Genomic DNA, 21,634 nt, shown 5'->3' on the forward strand with positions numbered 1-21,634 from the left:
AGGCCAAAGATCTGGGGTTCCTCCACCAGTTCAGGCTGTCTCCCCTGTGTTCTGAGCCCTCGTGTCCTGCAAGAGGAAAGATACAGATAGGCATAGTTTGCAGAGAGATCAACGTGACATTTCCACTAGGAACAGACCCTCGTCCCTTAGTGGGGTATCACATATAGCTCATGCTGCCGGCAGCCTTCAGAGAGTTAATGGAGCTAGGCTGTGAAACAGGATGGCCAGTGGCCATGCATCTGTCAGGATGAGGTAAAGCTGGCGTCTTCTGTCATTACCATTATAGTGCGATTCTCCCCATGTCGTACTTCCTCCTGCATAGACACTTGCACTCACTAAAAAAAAAAGTTTTGGAGCACTCACCTTGGAAGAATGCAGGATGTCATTGACTCTCTTGCAGCACTCTACTCCATTCCAGGAGAGACCCCACAGCTACTGACCTCCTCCGTGATCTCCATCAGGTTTGCTTGGTCAGGCAGTAGGACCTCTTCCACCATTAGTGGGAAAGTGGATCTCCCGCCTGCAGTGGAATCTCAAAGGCAGCATCGCTAAACCTGGGGAATCTCTGTATCTTGGCATTGCCACCCTGTGAGATCCGCTTCGGAGATCCTGTCATCTAGAGTCAATGCCAGACGGTTCAAAGTTTTCAGCAGCAAGCAGCAAGTGATTACAATGACGCGATGCAAGCAGAGCTGACAGGGCTGTAAATAGGAAATCAACACCTGTTCCGGAATCATCTGATGCTGTGTTGCCATATATCAAAGAATCAGCAACTTACTAAAAGAAATGTTCCCCCATTCTTGGTTTACTGGTATCCATACGGTGGATAATTTAAATTAATTTTGTGCAGTTGAGCTTCTTTTTTGCCCCTTTGTCTACTTGAATGCCCTTCCCTCTGTTATGTCCCAGTGTGATTAACAGGGCCCTGATAATTTTATTAAGCTGGAGGCAAAGGTTCGGCATCTCTAAAGGGTATTTGTCAGAATCTTGATTGAAAACTTTGAATTAGTAGTGATACAGTGCATGTTCACATTCTCCTGAGTCACATTAACCATTTCGTGCAATGGTGCTCTCAGACCGACTGACCATGCCGCAGACCCAATCTTCAGTCCATTATAATCATGCCTTCCACATATTGGTTACCTCATGAGTAACAAATCATATTTGCACTTTTAGATGTATCCCAACATCAGGCCACATGTGATATTAGACATAAGCCATTCCTGTGCGTCTGGGATATCTTATCAAAAGAACAGGGTTTCTGGGGGCCTTTCCTGTCCTTCGGTATGATAGTGGCCAGGCTATAAAATACATCTTCTCACTGTTCAGTGTAGGCAAAGACACAACCATCTCCAAGAGAAAGCTGTCCATTAACTATTTGTAACTATACTTTCTTGACTGTCATTCTATTGTGTATTGATGTTGCATTGAAATATGTGTTGAATCGTGACCAGGTGTTTCATGTTACTCCTGGATGCACTCCTGAATATCTTTAATTCAGATTCCATATATTCACCTCGGATCTTCTCGGCCCTACTCCATTGGTAATCAAGTGATGCTGAAAAAGAAAATAACAAGGGGTGTTGCCTGGAAGGCTGACTGTGAATGTTTGTATGACATTGTTGAAAATTTGGGAGAAACCAACATTAAATTGGCCATCCAGAGATAAGGGTAGAAAATACAATACATGTGTTATCAAAGTGATCAGTGTATAACGCCTTTCAATAGAAGGGGGCAGGTGTTGAATTGATGTTAATATTATTTTATGTCTGCAGGTGAAGGAGTGACTAAGATTTCATACGTTATGCTAATACTCCTGACTGGTAATGGTATTTCTGGGCATTGAAACTGGGACCATTATACCCTTACAATGAAAGGCCCTCAGACGCAAATCTGTAGCGTTACCTTAGAATGGGCAGCTTGCCATAACACGTGATAACACTACAAAGTTGAACAAGAACAAGAGACGAGGAGAACAACAAAGATACAATTTTTCCAGTTCTGGAGATGTTGCATTTTACTAGGTCGAATCAGATGGGTCAACAGGGAACTGGAAGATAAGTGCTGTGCATTAAGAATCACAGAAAAACGGGGCTTAGTTTTGTTCTAAATTTATGCCGCATAATAACGGCACATATTCATGTCAGCATAAAAATGGGGGCTCAGGGAATATTCCAAGCTGTGAAACAGCGTTAATAAGTCTAGAGGGTGAAAAGAAAGGTCAATCCCATATTAACAAGGGACAGGAAGGTCATGATGTGGTGGATGTGGATGAAGGATTTGGAGTACAGTTGGAATGTATTTGTGAAAATATCACTGAGACAAATCAGACATTGAGGTAGATTTGGAGAAACAACAGTCAGTCAGCTTCCCTGGGAATATCGGAATTCCTCATCAGGGAGCACAGGGAGACTCCCACAGATTAGATGGTACAGAACAAACCTTGACCCAAACATTAGACTGGCCACGGATGTAGCAGTGACAGATAGGAAGTGAAAAGGGGACATGCTCCGTGATAATGGGGAAGGGATGGGTGGCTTGCTAAAGTTAACCATGAAACCAAGAAATAACACAACACCGAAAGGAAATAACTGTTTGATGCATTTTGAAGAACGGTAATGCACATTATTCGTTATCAAGCTCAATTTTAAAACTAAATGTAAACTTATTTTGTGTGAATTTTCATCAAAACCAATACAACAGTTAGCTGTGACTTTAATCAGGAGCAATGAATAATTAATTGTAACCTTAAGCCTTGTGCATTAGTTCTCATTTGCGTTTTAACAATTAACTGTAAATGTATGCTGTGTGTGTTAGTTATCACGTCTAATTAAGCAATTCATTGCAATGTTATTCCCATGTGTATTGGTTAATCCACCTGATTTAACAACAAACTGGATCTTTGCACCCAAGCATTTGTTCCCAAGACCAATTTGACAAATAACTCATTTTATTCACAAATATATTCGTTATGTGCAAATGAACAATTAATTAATGATAAATTTATTCCTTACATAATGTTTATCACATCTCAATATATCAATTAACTGTAATTATATGTAGTGTATTATAATATCAGATTGAAATAGCTAACTTCCCCTGTGTATTGGTTAGTATGTCAAGCTTTATAATTTACTGTAAAACTCTTGACACATATATTATTTATCATGCCCAATTGAACATTAAACTATCACCTTATTCCCCTGTGGATTGCGTATCCGGCACAATCCAGCAAGTAACTGCACCTTTAAACTTGTGTATTCGTTCTCAGGGCCAATGAATAATTAATTGAAAAGTTATACCATGTGCATTAGCTATCAATTGTCTTTTAAAAATTAACTGCAACTTTGCTCCCATGTGTATTATTTATCATGTCCAATTTAACAATCAACTGTAAATTTATTTCCATGTGTATTAGTTATTATGTCCAATTTAACAATTAACTGTAACTATATTCCACTATGTATTCTTCCTTTTGATCAGCGATAGCGGTGATAGTGCGAATCAGGGGGCAGCCGGGAAGGTAAGTTTCACGATAAAGCACTTACCTCGCGATTCGGCAGCTTTCTTTTGATCAGCGGACGTGGACACGGGGACCACTGGGTAAGTGAACTTATACATTTGGGCAGTGGCAAAAAACCGGAACACTACACGTGTAGTGTCTCCCACACATCGTCATCCTCTAACCAAAAAAAAGGACTCTTATGTGGAGGGTTTGGTAAGGTAAGGTTTTCCTTTATTTGTTTTTATTCTCTGTTGTCAATTTAGAGCAGAGGGGATGGAAGCTAGGGCAGTTGCATGCTCCTCTTGCAGGATGTGGGAGGTAAGGGTTACCACTTGTGCGACTTCACCTGTTATAAGTGCACCCAACTCCAGCTCCTCACAGACCGCATTAGGGAACTGGAGCTGGAGCTGGATGAACTTCGGATCATGCGGGAGGCTGAGGGGGTGATATAGAGAAGTTATAGGGCAGTATTGACACCTAACTCACAGGATAAAGGTGACCATCAGGGGAGGAAAATGGAATAGGCGCACAGTGCAGGGATCCCTGTGGCCGTTCCCCTCAATAATAAGTATACCGTTCTGGATACGGTTGGGGGCGACGACCGACCAGGGGAAAGCCACAGCGGCCAGGTCTCTGGCACTGAGCCTGGCTCAGCGGCTCAGAAGGGAAGGGCGGGGGGAGAATAGGAGAGTGATAGGGATAGGAGATTCAATGGTTAGAGGAACAGACAGGAGATTCTCTGGTCGCGAACGAGACTCCCGGATGGTATGTTGCCTCCCGGGTGCCAGGGTCAGGGATGTCTCGGATCGAGTCTGCAGGATTCTTGAGGGGGAGGGGGAGCAGACAGAAGTCGTGGTACACATCGGTACCAATGACATAGCTAGCAAAAGGGATGAGGACCTGAAAGGCAAATATAGGGAGTTAGATTGGAAGCTAAAAGGCAGGACGAGCAGAATGGTAATCTTAGGATTGAATGCGGCGCCACGTGCTAGTGAGGATAGAAACAGAGAGCGGGTGCAGCTGTGCACGTGGCTACAGAGCTGGTGTAGGAGGGAGAGCTTCAGATATGTGGATCATTGGGATACCTTCTGGGGAAGGTGGGACCTGTACAAGAAGGACGGGTTGCATCTGACCTGGAGGGGCACCAATATCCTGGGCGGGAGGTTTGCTAGAGCCCTTCGGGAGGGTTTAAACTACTTTGGCAGGGGGATGGGAACCGGAGCTACGGATCAGTGGATGGGGTAGTTGTTAAACATGCAGATACAGCGTGCAGAGAGTCTGTGAGGAAGGTTTGACAGTTGGCAGGGCAAAGTTGCAGCCAGTATGATGGGTTGAAGTGTGTCTATTTTAACGCAAGAAGTGTCAGGAATAAGGGTGATGAACTTAGAGCATGGATCAGTACTTGGAGTTACGATGTTGTGGCCATTACGGAGACTTGGATATCACAGGGGCAGGGATGGATGTTCGATGTTCCGGCGTTTAGATGTTTCAAAAGGAATAGGGAGGGAGGTAAAAGAGGTGGGGGAGTGGCATTGCTAATCAGGGATAGTATCACAGCTGCAGAAAGGGAGGTCGTCGAGGAGGGTTTGTCTACTGAGTCATTATGGGTGGAAGTCAGAAACAGGACAGGAGCAGTCACTTTATTGGGAGTTTTCTATAGACCCCCCAATAGCAACAGAGACACGGAGGAACAGATTGGGAGGCAGATTTTGGAAAGGTGCAGAAGCAACAGGGTTGTTGTCATGGGTGACTTCAACTTCCCTAATATTGATTTGAACCTCCTTAGTGCAAATCGTTTGGATGGAGCAGATTTTGTCAGGTGTATCCAGGTAGGTTTCCTGACTCAATATGTAGATAGGCCGACTAGAAGGGAGGCTATGTTGGATTTGGTGCTTGGCAATGAACCAGGCCAGGTGGCAGATCTCTTGGTGGGAGAGCATTTCGGTGATAGTGATCACAACTCCCTGACCTTTACTGCAGTCATGGAGAGGGACAGGAGCAGACGGGATGGGAAAATATTTAATTGGGGGAGGAGAATTACAATGCTATTAGGCAGGAACTGGGGAGCATAAATTGGGTACAGATGTTCTCAGGGAAATGCGCAACAGAAATCTGGAGGTTGTTCAGGGAGCACTTGCTGCGACTGCTGGATAGGTTTGTCCCAATGAGGCAATGAAGCGATGGTCGGGTGAAGGTACCTTGGATGACAAGAGATGTAGAACAGCTAGTCAAGAGGAAGAAGGAAGCTTTCTTAAGGTTGAGGAAGCAAGGATCAGACAGGGCTCTAGAGGGTTACAAGGTAGCCAGGAAGGAACTGAAGAATGGACTTAGGAGAGCGAGAAGGGGACATGAAAAAGTCTTGGCGGGTCGGATTAAGGAAAATCCCAAGGCGTTCTACACTTATGTGAGGATTAAGACGATGGCCAGCGTGAGGGTAGGGCCGATCAGGGATAGTGGAGGAAACTTGTGCCTGGAGTCGGAGGAGGTAGGGGAGGTCCTAAATGAATACTTTGCTTCAGTCTTCACTAGTGAGAGGGACCTGGTCGTTTGTGAGGACAGCGTGAAACAGGCTAATATGCTCGAACAGGTTGATGTTAAGAGGGGGGATGTGCTGGAAATTTTGAAAGGCATGAGGACAGATAAGTCCCCGGGGCCAGAAGGTATATACCCAAGGATAGTAGGGGAAGCGAGGGAAGAGATTGCCGCGCCTTTGGCGATGATCTTTGCGTCCTCACTGTCCACTGGAGTAGTACCAGATGATTGGAGTTTAGCAAATGTTATTCCCTTGTTCAAGAAAGGGAATAGGGATAACCCTGGGAATTATAGACTAGTCTTACATCGGTAGAGGGCAAATTATTGGAGAAGATTCTGAGAGACAGGATTTATGATTATTTGGAAAAGTATAGTTTGATTAGAGACAGTCAGCATGACTTTGTGAGGAGCAGGTCATGCCTCACAATCCTTATTGAATTCTTTGAAGATGTGACAAAACACATTGATGAAGGAAGAGCAGTGGATGTAGTATATATGGATTTTATCAAGGTGTTTGATAAGGTTCCCCATGGTAGGCTCATTCAGAAAGTAAGGAGGCATGGGATACAGGGAAATTTGGCTGTCTGGATAAAGGAATGGCGGGCCCATAAAAGACATCGGGTGGTAGTAGATAGAAAGTATTCAGCCTGCAGCTGGGTGACCAGTGGTGTTCCACAGGGATCTGTTCTGGGACCTCTGCTCTTTGTGATTTTTATAAATGACTTGGATGAGGAAGTGGAAGGCTGAGTTTTCAAGTTTTTCAATGACACGAAGGTTGCTGGAGTTGTGGATAGTGTGGAAGGCTGTTGTTGGTTGCAACGGGACATTGGCAGGATGCAGAGCTGGGCTGAGAAGTGGCAGATGGAGTTCAACCTGGAAAAGTATGAAGTTATTCATTTTGAAAGGTCGAATTTGTATGCGGAATACAGGCTTCAAGACAGGATACTTGGTAGTGTGGAGGAACAGAGGGATCTTGGGGTCCATGTCCATAGTTCGCTCAAAGTTGCCACCCAAGTTGATAGGGTTGTTAAGAAGGCGTATGGTGTGTTGGCTTTCATTAACAGGGGTATTGAGTTTAAGAGCCGCGAGGTTATGCTGCAGCTCTATAAAGCCCTGGTTCGACCACACTTGGAATATTGTGTTCAGTTCTGGTCGCCTCATTATAGGAAGGATGTGGAAGCTTTAGAGAGGGTGCAGAGGAGATTTACCCGGATGATGCAGAGGAGATTTACCAGGATGCTGCCTGGACTGGAGGGCATGTCTTATGAAGAAAGGTTGAGTGAGCTCGGGGTTTTCTCATTGGAACGAAGAAGGATGAGAAGTGACTTGATAGAGGTGTACAAGATGATGAGAGGCATAGATAGAATGGATAGCCAGAGACTTTTTCCCAGGGTGGAAAGTGCTATCACCAGGGGGCATAATTTCAAGGTGATTGGAGGAAGGTTTTGGGGAGATGTCAGAGGTAGGTTCTTTACACAGAGTGGTGGGTGCGTGGAATACATTGCCAGCGGTGGTAGTAGAAGCAGACACATTAGGGACATTTAAGCGACTCTTAGATAGGTACATGGGTTATAGTAGAATGAAGGGTATTTAGGTAGTTTCATCTGAAAGTAGCTTAAAGATTCGGCACAACATCGTGGGCCAAAGTGCCTGTACTGTGCTGTACTGTTCTATGTTCTATGTTCTATTTATAGTTTATCATTTACAATTAAACAATTAGCTGTAACATTATTCCCCTGTGTTTTGGTTAACATCTCTAATTTAACAATTAACTATATCTGTGTACCCTTATGATGTTATCAGGACCAATGTAATGATTAGTTCATTTTATTCATAAATGCAATGTTTACATGTAATTGAATAATTAATTAACTGTAAATTTATTCCCCATGTGTTCTTTATTATATTTGAATATTACTCTGAACTGTAGATTTATGCAAAAAATTATTTATCGTATCAAATTAAAATAACTGAGTTTTCCCCTTGAGCATTGCTTAATCCATCCAAGCTAGTAACTTACTTCAATATTCTTAACCCATGTATTAGTTATCATGTTCAATTAAACTTTATTCCCCTGTGTGCTTCTTATCAGGCACAATCAAACAATTAACTGCAACATTATTCCATCATGTATCGGTCACCAAGCCCAATTTAAGAACAGTCATAACATTATTTCCCTTTGAATGTGTTAGCACGTACAATTTAACAATAACTGTAAATTAATTTCATTGTGTTTTGATTATAAAGCCCAACATAACCATAAGCTGAAACGTTTGTCCTTTGTATTTGAGTTGACAAGCACATTTCTACAATTATCTGCAACTTTATTCTACTGAACATCAGCTATCAACACCAGTTAACTAACCTAATTGTGCAGTGCATTTGTCATATTCAATTAACAATTAATTGCACGTTCAGTACTCTGCCTCATAAAAACAAGAAATGCTGGAAATGCTCAGAAGGTATGGCAGATTATGTGGAGAGAGAAGCAGAGTTAACGTTTCAGGTCAGCGACCCTTCTTCAGAAGTGGCAGATATTAGAAATGCGAAAGGTTTTAAGCAAGAAGGATAAGTTTGGCAATTTTCGGGAACCTTGGATAACGAGGGATATTGTGAGCCTAGTTAAAAAGAGAAAGGAAGCATTCATAAGGGATGAAAGGCGAGGAACAGACGAAGCCCTTGTGGACAGCAGGAAGGCAGTAGGAAGGAACTTAAGCAAGGAGACAGGAGGGCTAAAAGGGGTTATGAAAATTCATTGGCAATCAGGATTAAGGAAAATCCCAAGGCTTTTTATACGTATATAAAGAGCAATGGAGTAACCAGGGAAAGGGTTGGCCCATTCAAGTACAGAGGAGGGCATCTATGTGTGGAGCCAGAGGAAATGGGTGAGGTACTAAATAAGTACTTTGCATCAGTGTTCACCAAAGAGAAGGACTTCGTGGATGATGAGTCTAGGTAAGGGAGTGTAGATAGACTCTGTCATGTCGTTATCAAAAGGGAGGAGGTGTTGGGCGTCTTGCAAAGCATCAAGGTAGATAAGTCCCCAGGGCCTGATGGGATCTACCCTATAATACTGAGGGAAGCAAGGGAGGAAATTGTTGGGGCCTTGACAGATCTTTGTATCCTCATTGGCTACAGGTGAGGTCTCAGAGGACTGGAGAATAGCCAATGTTGTTCCTTTGTTTAAGAAGGGTAGCAAGGATAATCCAGGAAATTATAGGCCCGTGAGCCTTACGTCAGGGGTAGGGAAATGATTACAGAGGATGCTTCGGGACAGGATTTACTCCCATTTGGAAACAAATGAATTTATTAGCTAGAGGCAGCATGGTTTTGTGAAGGGGAGGTCGTGTCTCACTAACTTGACCGAGTTTTTTGAGGAAGTGAGGAAGATGATTGATGAAGGAAGGGCAGTGGATGTTATCTATATGGACTTCAGTAAAGCTTTTGACAAAGTACTTCATGGAAGACTGGTACAAAAGGTGAAGTCACACGGGATCAGAAGTGAGCTGGCAAGATGGATCCTGAACTGGCTCGGTCATAGAAGACAGAGGGTAGCTGTGGATGGGTGCTTTTCTGAATGGAGGGATGTAACTAGTGGTGTTCCGCAGGGATCAGTGCTGGGACCTTTGCTGTTTGTAGTATACATAAATGATTTGGAGGAAAATGTAGCTGGTTTGATTAGTAAGTTTGCGGACGATACAAAGGTTGGTGGAAATGCGGAGATTGATGAGGATTGGCAGAGGATAGAGCAGGATATAGATCGTTTGCAGACTTGGGTGGAGAAATGGCAGATGGAGTTTAATCCGGACAAATGTGAGGTAATGCATTTTGGAAGGTCTAATGCAGGTGGGAAGTATACAGGAAATGGCAGAACCCTTAGGAGTATTGACAGGCAGAGAGATCTGGGTGTACAGGTCCACAGGTCACTGAAAGTGGCAACGCAGGTGGATAAGGTAGTCAAGAAGGCATACGGCATGCTTGCCTTCATCGGTCGGGGCATAGATTCTAAAAATTGGCAAGTCATGTTGCAGCTGTATAGAACTTTAGTTAGGCCACACTTGGAATATTCCGTGCATTTTTGGTCGCCACACTACCAGAAGGACGTGGAGGCTTTGGAGAGGGTACTGAAGGAGTTTACTGGGATGTTGCCTGGTCTCAAGGGCATTAGCTATGAGGAGAGGTTGGATAAACTCGGATTGTTTTCACTGTAGCGGCGGAGGTGGAGGGGCGACATTATGGAGGTTTACAAAGTTATGAGCGGCATGGACAGAGTGGATAGTCAGAAGCTTTTTCCCAGGGTGGAAGAGTAAGTTACTAGGGTACATAGGTTTAAGGTGCGAGCGGCAAAGTTTAGGGTGGATGTGCGAGGCAAGTTCTTTACATAGAGGGTGGTGAGTGCCTGGAACGTGCTGCCAGGGGAGATGGTGGAAGCAGGTACGAAAGCGATGCTTGAGTGGCATTTTGACAAATACATGAATAGGATGAGAATAGAGGGATACGGTCCCCAGAAGTGGAGAAGGTTTTAGTTTAGGTAGGCATCAAGATCGGCGCAGGCTTGGAGGGCCGAATGGCCTGTTCCTGTGCTGTACTGTTCTTTGTTCTTTGTTCAAGTAAAGCGTGGGTAGGGAAAGACATAACAAAGGAGAAGGTGTAGATAGGACTAGGTCACAGAGAATAACCGATCAGAAGGTCATGGAGAAAAGACAAACAATATGTAAATGCGGTGTTGAAAGGCAAAGCATTAGTGCAGATTGCATGTTAAAAAACTGAAAACTGAACAGCCACAAGTACGAACATGAAAAAAAAAACGGTGGGTAGGCAGACTGAACAAACTGAGATAAAATAAAATAAAATACTGATTATCTGATCAAAATTAACAATTAACAGTAACCTTATAGTGTTTTGTATTGCGACCACTTGAACTAAACCTTTCACTTAATTCCACAGTGTGGATTTCAAGGCAAATTTAACAATTAACTATAACATTATTCCCCTGTGTAATGTCATCAAGTCCAATATAACAATCAGCATTAACTCTATTCCCTATGCATCAGTTACCAAACAATAAACAATAAATTGTAATACTAATCAGGTACAATTTCATAAATAATTGTAAAATTATTCCCTTTCACAAGTTTTCGGGTCCAATGTTACAACTAATTCATGTTATACCAATGAGTATTGTTTATTGAAATCAAATATGATAATTAACTGAAGTTTTATGCAATGTCTATAAATAGTCGTTTGGTAGTGCTGAACTCGAATCTAGCTGAAAACAGAGACGTTTTGTCGTGGCTTTCTGCCTTTCATTCATCAGGACAAGCGTTAATTGTTAATTCAATGAAAAGAAAACAAGAGATTTTTTCTGGATGAGAAGAGAGTGCTGATTGAGTCCACTTGCCAGCCAATCAGCACTCTGTTCTCATTCAGTACAAATGTGTTGTTCTCCCTTACAAAATTTACCAATAAATGGAGGCTTATTCCACTGTGTATCAGATTTAAGCCCCAATTGGCATTTATCTGTAACTGTATTCCCCTGTGATTTGTTTTCAATTCAAATTAACGATTCAGTGTCATGGTATTCCCATGTGTGTTGTCATCAAGTCAAATATAATATTTAACTGTAACCTTATTCCATTGGTGTCGGTTACCATGTGCAATGAAGTAATTAACTGTGACTTACTTCCATTTGCATTAGCTATTAAGCTCAATTCAAGAATTAACTGTAACTTTGACCTGAATTTTATAGGGTCCTCCGAGAAGGATTCGCAGGTGGTGTTGGGGGGTGGGGGGGTGGAGGGGGGTGGGGATGGTGGCGGGGCGGGCTTAGAATTACAACTGGAAGAAGGTGACAGATAGTCCAGAGCCTCCCCATCACAACACAGTTTTATCAGGGGCACAGAAAAATAGGAATATATAGCAGGAGTACACCATTCAGCCCATCGAGCCTGCTCCGCCATTCAATACGATCATGGCTGATCATCCACTTCAATGCTTTTACACAGTATCGCAATGTCCCTTTATATCGTTTGTTTTTAGAAATCTGTCAATCTCTACTTTAAATACATTCAATGATTGAGCTTCCACAAACATCTGGGATAAAGAATTCCAAAGATTCACAACCCTCTGATTAAAGACTTTTCTCCTCATCACTGTCCTATGTGGCTTCCCCTTTTATTTTGAAATCTACCCTGTCTATCTAAATAAGTACTTTGTAGGTTTCAATGAGATCACCTCTCATTGTTCAAAATGCCAGAGAATACAGGCCCAGTTTTCCCAATCTCTCTTCATAGGACAGGTCTGCCATCCGGGAACAAGTCTTATGAACCTTTGTTGAACTCCCTCGATGGTAATAATATCCTTCCGAAGGTAAGGGGACTAAATCTGCACACTGTACTCCAGTCGCTGTCTAACCAAGGTTCTATATTGTCGAAGCTAGACTTCACTACTCCCGTCATCAAATCCTCTTGCAGTGAAGGCTAGCATACCGTTAGCCTTCCTAACTGCTTGCTGCATTTGCATGATCGCTTTCAGTGACGTATTGACAAGGGCACCCAGGTGGCTTTGTACATCTACACTTTCTAATCTCTTGTCATTTAAGAAATACTCTGCACATCTATTCTTCTCCCAAAATGGATAACCTCACATTTTTTCCATATTATATGCCATCTGCCACGTTCTTTCCCACACACTAAGTCTGTCCAAATTACCTTGAAGCCGATTTGCATCTTCCTCAAAGTACGCATTCCCACCTAATACTAATTTCCACCCTTCTCTTACCTTTACATGGTCTATCTCCAACATTTCCTTCCCTTACTCGAATTCTCTGTCTCCATCTCTGTCAATAGGCTGTCTAATAATATTCATTATATGCCCATTGACTCCCACTGCTACCTCGAGTACACGTCTTCACACCTTGCCTCCCGTAAGGACACCATTCCATTCTTCCAGTTTCTCAATCTCTGACCCATCTTCTCTGATGATGCAACGTTCCACGACAGTCCTTCTGAAATGTCTTCCTTTTTTCTCAACCAATGATTCTATCCCTACCCTCCCCCCACTCCACTGTGTTTGACAGGGCCTTCAACTGTGTCCAGCCCATTTCCTGCACCTCTACCTTCACCCCTCCCCGTCCCTCGCAGAAACATGACAAGGTTCCCCTTGTCCTCACTTTCCACCCCACCAGCCTCCATATCCAAAGGATCATCCTTCGCCATTTCTGCCATATCCAGTGTGATACCACTACCAAATGCATCGTCCCCATCAATCTCCTGTCAGAGTTCCAAAGGGATTGTTCCCTCCGCGACACCCTGGTCAACTCCTCCATTACCCCCAACACCTTGTCCTCTTCCCACGGTACCTTCCCATGCAATCGCAGGAAGTGCAATGCCAACCCATTTACCTCCTCTATCCTCACTATCCTTAGGCCCCAAACACTCCTTTCAGGTGAAGCAGCGATTTACTTGTACTACTTTCAATTTAGTATACTGTATTCGCTGCTCACAATGTGGTCTCCAGTTCATTGGGAAGACCAAACGCAGATTGGGTGACCGCTTTGCGGATAAACTCTGCTCAGTTCGAAAGCATTACCTTGAGCTTCTGGTTGCTGGCTACTGCAACAGACACCACACGCACCCCACCCAGCCCCGCACCCCACCCACCCCTCCCCCCAACCCCTACCCACCGCGCTCCCATGACAACATCTCTGTCCTGGGATTGCTGCAGTGTTCCAGTGAACATCAACACAAGCTCGAGGAACAGCATCTCATCTACCAATAAGGCACACTACAGCCTGCTGGACTGAACCTTGTGATACCCCATTAGTCACAGCCTGCCGATGCTGAATTATCCGTTTTTTCCTACTCTCTGCTTTATGCCTGTTAACTAACCCTTAATCCATGCCAGTATGTTACTTCCCATCCCATGTGCTTTAATTTTGCTAGCCAGCCTCCTGTGGCAGACTTTATCAAAAGCCTTCTGAAAATCCAAGTATACCACGTCCACCGACTCCCCTTTATCAATTCTGCTCGTAACATCCTCAAAAAACTCCAACACGTTTGTCAAACATGATTTCCCATTCACAAATCTATGTTCACTATGCCCAATCAGATCATTCATATCCAAGTGTCCAATTATCCCATCCTTTAGAATAGATTCTATCATTTTCCCTCCTCCTGATATTAGGCTGACAGAGCTGTGATTCACTGTTTTCTTTCTCCCTCCCTTCTTAAATAGTGGGGTGACATTTTCTACGTTTCAATCCGCAGGAACCGTTCCAGAATCTATAGAATTTTGGAAGACAATAACCAATGCATCCATGATCTCCATAGATACCTCTTTTAACACTCTGGGAGGTCGCATATCAGACCCCAGGGACCTACCAACCTTCAGCCCCATTAATTTATTAATGGAACCTTCTCTTAATAATGCTAATTTACTTAAATTCCTCCTTCCTCATTCAATTCCTCAAACCTCTTTTGAATAAGTTGAGGGTTTCTGCCTCAACTACCCTTTCAGGCATTGAGTTCCAGACCACTGTCACTCTCTGGGTGAAAACGTTTTCCTCACCTCCCTTTTAATCTTTCCACCAATCACTTTAAATCTACTCAAAAGAGCAAAGAACAAAAAAAATTACAGCACAGGAACAGGCCCTTCGGCCTTCCAAGCCTGCCCCGATCCAGATCCTCTATCTAAACATGTCGCCTATTTTCTAAGGGTCTGTATCTCTTTTCTTCCTGCCCATTCATGTACCTGTCCAGATACATCTTAAAAGACGCTATCGTGCCCGCATCTACCACTTGCGCTGGCAATGCGTTCCAGGCACCCACCACCCTCTGCGTAAAGAACTTTCCACGCATATCCCCCCTAAACTTTTCCCCTTTCACTTTGAACACGTGACCCCTAGTAATTGAATCCCCCACTCTGGGAAAAAGCTTCTTGCTATCCACCCTATCTATACCTCTCATGATTTTGTACACCTCAATCAGGTCCCCTCTCAACCTCCGACTTTCTAATGAAAATAATCCTAATCTACTCAACCTCTCTTCATAGCTAGCGCCCTCCATACCAGGCAACATCCTGGTGAACCTCCTCTGCACCCTCTCCAAAGCATCCACATCCTTTTGCTAATGTGGCGACCAGAAATGCACGCAGTATTCTAAATGTGGCCGAACCAAAGTCCTATACAACTGTAACATGACCTGCCAACTCTTGTACTCAATACCCCGTCCGCTGAAGGAAAGGATGCCGTATGCCTTCTTGACCACTCTATTGACCTGCGTTGCCACCTGCAGGGAACAATGGACCTGAACACCCAAATCTCTCTGGACATCAATTTTCCCCAGGACATTTCCATTTACTGTATAGTTCACTCTTGAATTGGATCTTCCAAAATGCATCACCTCGCATTTGCCCTGATTGAACTCCATCTGCCATTTCTATGCCCAACTCTCCAATCCATCTATATTCTGCTGTATTCTCTGACAGTCCCCTTCACTATCTGCTACTCCACCAATCTTAGTGTCGTCTGCAAACTTGCTAATCAGTCCACCTATACTTTCCTCCAAATCATTTATGTATATCACAAACAACAGTGGTCCCAGCACGGATCCCTGTGGAACACCACTGGTCACACGTCTCCATTTTGAGAAACTCCCTTCTACTGCTACTCTCTGTCTCCTGTTGCCCAGCCAGTTCTTTATCCATCTAGCTAGTACACCTTGGACCCCATGCGCCTTCACTTTCTCCATCAGCCTGCCATGGGGAACCTTATCAAACGCCTTACTGAAGTCCATGTATATGACATCTACAGCCCTTCCCTCATCAATCAACTTTGTCACTTCCTCAAAGAATTCTATTAAGTTGGTAAGACATGACCTTCCCTGCACAAAACCATGTTGCCTATCACTGATAAGCCCATTTTCTTCCAAATGGGAATAGATCCTATCCCTCAGTAACTTCTCCAGCAGCTTCCCTACCACTGACGTCAGGCTCACCGGTCTATAATTACCTGGATTATCCCTGCTCCCCTTCTTAAACAAGGGGACAACATTAGCAATTCTGCAGTCCTACGGGACCTCACCCGTGTTTAAGGATGCTGCAAAGATATCTGTTAAAGCCCCAGTTATTGCCTCTCTCGCTTCCCACAGTAACCTGGGATAGATCCCATCCGGACCTGGGGACTTGTCCACCTTTTAGAATACCCAACACTTCCTCCCTCCTTATGCCAACTTTTCCTAGAGTAATCAAACATCTGTACCTAACCTCAACATCCTTCATGTCCCTCTCCTCGGTGCATACCGATGCAAAGTACTCGTTTAGAATCGCACTCCTCCTATTCACTGGCCTCTCTGCTAAGGGAAATAGGCTCTTCACCTCCACTCTATCCAGGCCCCTTACAATTTTGTACATTTCAATCAGATGCCCCTCAGCCTTCTCTGTTCCAAGCCTATCCAAACTTTCCTCACAGCTGCATTTTGCTACTCCTGGCAACATCTTCGTAAATCTCCTCTGCATTTTCTCTCGTGCAATTACAATCTTTCTGTAATGAGGTGACCAGAACTGCACACAGTACTCAAGTTGTGGCCTGACCAATAATTTATACAGTTCCAGCATACCTTCCCTGCTCTTAAATTATCTATCTTGCCTGACAAAGGAAATTATTGCATTTGCCTTCTCATCCACCTTACCGACCTATCCTGCTACCTTCAGGGATCTGTGGGCATTCACTGCAAGGTCCCTCACTTCCTCGAAACTTCTCAGTATTTTCTCATTATTCTTGTATTCCTTTGCCTTGTTTGATTTCCTCACATGCATCACCTCACACTTCTCTGGGTTGAATTCAATTTGCCACTTCTCTGCAAATCTGACAACACCATCAATATCTCCCTGCAGTCTACAGCTGTCCTCCTCACTGTCTACCACAAGGCCAATCTTTGTGTCATATGCAAAAATCTTGATCATGACCCCTACATTAGTGGGCAGCACAGTGGCGCAGTGGTTAGCACCGCAGCTACACAGCTCCAGCGCCACGGGTCCAATTCTGGGTCCTGCCTGTGTGGAGTTTGCAAGTTCTCCCTGTGTCTGCGTGGGTTTTCTCTGGGTGATCCGGTTTCCTCCCACAAACCGAAAGTCTTGCAGGTTGGTAGGTAAATTGGCCATTATAAATTGCCCCTAGTATAGGTAGGTGGTAGGGACAGGTGGGGATGTGGTAGGAATATGGGATTAGTGTAGGATTAGTATAAATGGGTGGTTGATCATCAGAAGCAGGAGCAGGAGTAGGCCGTCCGGCCCCTCGAGCCTGCTCCGCCATTCAATAAGATGATGGCTGATCTTTTCGTGGACTCAGATCTACTTACCCGCGTTCTCACCATATCCCTTAATTCCTTTATTGTTCAAAAAGATATCTACCTTAGCATTAAAAACGTTTACTGAAGAAGCGTCAACTACTTCACTGGGCAAGGAATTCCATAGATTAACAACCCTCTGGGTGAAGAAGTTCCTTCTTAATTCAGTCCTAAATCTGCTCCCTCTAATCTTGAGGTTATGCCCTCTTGTCCTAGCTTCACCTGCCAGTGGAAACATCCTCTCTACTTGTATCTTATCTATTCCCTTCATAATTTTATATGTTTCTATAAGGTCCCCCCTCATTCTTCTGAATTCCAATGAATATAATCCCAATCTACTCAGTCTCTCCTCATATGCCAAATCCCTCAACTCCGGAATCAACCTAGTGAAGCTCCTCTGCACCCTCTCCAGTGCCAGTACATCCTTTCTCAAGTAAGGATACCAAAACTGCACACAGTACTCCAGGTGCGGCCTCGCCAGTACCCTGTACAGCTGCAACATAACCTCTCTGCTTTTTAACTCAATCCCTTCAGCAATGAAGGACAAAATTCCATTTGCCTTCCTAATTACGAGCTGTACCTGCAGACTAACCTTCTGCGATTCATGCACAAGGACACCCAGGTCCCTCTGCATAGCAGTATGCTGCAACTTTTTACCATTGAAGTAATAATCCTTTTTACTGTTACTCCTACCGAAATGAATGACTTCACGTTTATTAACGTTGTATTCCATCTGCCAGACCTTTGCCCACTCACTCAATGTATCTATGTTCCTCTGAAAAGTTTCACAGTCATCTGCACACTTTGCTCTGCCACTCATCTTAGTGTTATCTGCAAACTTTGACACCGTACACGTGGTCCCCAACTCCAAATCATCTATATAAATTGTAAATAATTGCGGTCCCAACACCGATCCCTGAGGCACACCACTAGTGACTGATTGCCAACCAAAATAGCACTCATTTATCCCCACTCTCTGCTTCCTATTAGTCAACCAATCCTCTATCCACGCTAATACTTTACCCCAAACGCCATGCATCTTTATCTTATGCAGCAGCCTCTTGTGCGGCACCTTGTCGAAGGCCTTTTGGAAATCTAGGTACACCAACAAAGAACAAAGAACAAAGATAATTACAGCACAGGAACAGGCCCTTCGGCCCTCCAAGCCTGCGCCGATCCAGATCCTCTCTCTAAACATGTCGCCTATTTTCTAAGCTTCTGTATCTCTTTTCTTCCTGCCCATTCATGTATCTGTCTAGATACATCTTAAAAGACTCCATCGTGCCCGCATCTACCACCTCCGCTGGCAATGCGTTCCAGGTGCCCACCACCCTCTGCGTAAAGAACTTTCCACGCATATCCCCCCTAAACTTTTCCCCTTTCACTTTGAACTCGTGTCCTCTAGTAATTGAAACCCCCACTCTGGGAAAAAGCTTCTTGCTATCCACCCTGTCTATACCTCTCATGATTTTGTACACCTCAATCAGGTCCCCTCTCAACCTCCGTCTTTCTAATGAAAATAATCCTAATCTACTCAACCTCTCTTCATAGCTAGCGCCCTCCATACCAGGCAACATCCTGGTGAACCTCCTCTGCACCCTTTCCAAAGCATCCACATCCTTTTGATAATGTGGCGACCAGAACTGTACGCAGTATTCCAAATGTGGCCGAACCAAAGTCCTATACAACTGTAACATGACCTGCCAACTCTTGTACTCAATGCCCCGTCCGATGAAGGAAAGCATGCCGTATGCCTTCTTGACCACTCTATTTACCTGCGTTGCCACCTTCAGGGAACAGTGGACCTGAACACCCAAATCTCTCTGGACATCAATTGTCCCCAGGACTTTTCCATTTACTGTATAGTTCACTCTTGAATTGGATCTTCCAAAATGCATCACATCGCATTTGCCCTGATTGAACTCCATCTGCCATTTCTCTGCCCAACTCTCCAATCTATCTATATTCTGCTGTATTCTCTGACAGTCCCCTTCACTATCTGCTGCTCCACCAATCTTAGTGTCGTCTGCAAATTTGCTAATCAGTCCACCTATACTTTCCTCCAAATCATTAATGTATATCACAAACAACAGTGGTCCCAGCACGGATCCCTGTGGAACACCACTGGTCACACGTCTCCATTTTGAGAAACTCCTTTCTACTGCTACTCTCTGTCTCCTGTTGCCCAGCCAGTTCTTTATCCATCTAGCTAGTACACCTTGGACCCCAAGCGCCTTCACTTTCTCCATCAGCCTGCCATGGGGAACCTTATCAAACGCCTTACTGAAGTCCATGTATATGACATCGACAGCCCTTCCGTCATCAATCAACTTTGTCACTTCCTCAAAGAATTCTATTAAGTTGGTTAGACATGACCTTCCCTGCACAAAACCATGTTGCCTATCACTGATGAGCCCATTTTCTTCCAAATGGGAATAGATCCTATCCCTCAGTATCTTCTCCAGCAGCTTCCCTACCACTGACGTCAGACTCACCGGTCTATAATTTCCTGGATTATCCCTGCTACCCTTCTTAAACAAGGGGACAACATTAGCAATTCTGCAGTCCTCCGGGACCTCACCCGTGTTTAAGGATGCTGCAAAGATATCTGTTAAGGCCCCAGCTATTTCCTCTCTCGCTTCCCTCAGTAACCTGGGATAGATCCCATCCGGACCTGGGGACTTGCCCACCTTAATGCCCTTTAGAATACCCAACACTTCCTCCCTCCTTATGCCGACTTGACCTAGAGTAATCAAACATCTGTTCCTATCCTCAACATCCGTCATGTCCCTCTCCTCGGTGAATACCGATGCAAAGTACTCGTTTAGAATCTCACCCATTTTCTCTGAGTCCAAGCATAACATTCCTCCTTTGTCCTTTAGTGGGCCAATCCTTTCTCTAGTTACCCTCTTTCTCCTTATATACCACATCCACTGGGTCCCCATTGTCCACCTTGCTCGTAATGTCATCATGGAATTCCGAAAGATTTGTCAAGTATGACCTTCCCTTCATGAACCCATGCTGCGTCTGCCCAACGGGACAATTTCCCTCGAGATGCCATGCTATTTCTTCCTTGACTCAAGCATCTTCCCCACTACAGAGGTTAAGCTAATCGGTCTATAATTCCCCATCTTTTGTCTACCTCCCTTTTTAAACAGTGGCATAACATCTGCTGTTTTCCAATCTGCTGGGACTACCCCAGAGTCCAGCGAATTTTGGAAAATTACTGCCAGTGCACCTGCTATTTCTCCCACCATCTCTTTTACTACCCTAGGATGCATTCCATCAGGGCCAGGAGACTTATCAATCCTTAGCTCCTTTAGCTTGCCCAACACTACCTCTTCCGTAATAATGATTGTTTCCAGGTCCTCACCTACGTTCGTCTCTTTGTCAATTACTGTCATGTTATTAATGTCCTCCACAGTGAAGACCGATACAAAATACCTTTCAATGCCTCGGCCATTTCATCATATCCCATAATTGAATTCCCCTTCTCATCCTCTAAAAGACCAACGTTTACTTTAGCCACTCTTTTTCGTTTTATATATTTATAGAAACGTTTGCTATCTGTGTTTATATTCTGTGCTAGTTTTTTTCTCATGTTCTATCTTACTTCTCTTTATAGCACTTTTTGTGGCTTTCTGTTGACCTTTAAAGTTTTCCCAATCTTCTAGTTTCATGCTGTTTTTAGCCACTTTGTATGCCTTGTCTTTCAATTTGATAGCCTCCCTTATTTCCTTAGACACTCATGGCAGATTACTCCTTTTCTTCCAGTCCTTCCTTTTCACTGGAATATACTTTTGCTGATCACTTTGAAAAATTGCTTTGAAAGTCCTCCACTTCTGGTCAACTGTCCCACCATAAAATCTTTGTTTCCAGTCCACTTTAGCCAAGTCCTCCCTCATTCTATTGTAGTCCCCCTTGTTCAAGCGCAGGACCCTGGTATTGGATTTTATCTTCACACTCTCCATCTGTATTCTAAATTCAACCATACTGTGATCACTCCTTCCAAGAGGATCCCTAACTATGAGGTCATTAATTATTCCTGTCTCATTACACAGGACTAGATCTAGGATAGCTTGCTCCCTCATCGGTTCCATTACGTACTGTTCAATAAAACTATCACCGATACACTCAACGAACTCCTCCTCAAGGCTACCCTGACTGAGCTGGTTCGACCAATCTACATGTAGATTAAAATCCCCCATGATAATTGCCATACCATTTTTACAGGCATTAGTTATTTCTTTGT

The sequence above is a fragment of the Heterodontus francisci genome, unplaced genomic scaffold, assembly GCF_036365525.1.
Source record: "Heterodontus francisci isolate sHetFra1 unplaced genomic scaffold, sHetFra1.hap1 HAP1_SCAFFOLD_97, whole genome shotgun sequence".
In the NCBI taxonomy this organism is placed as follows: Eukaryota; Metazoa; Chordata; class Chondrichthyes; order Heterodontiformes; family Heterodontidae; genus Heterodontus; species Heterodontus francisci.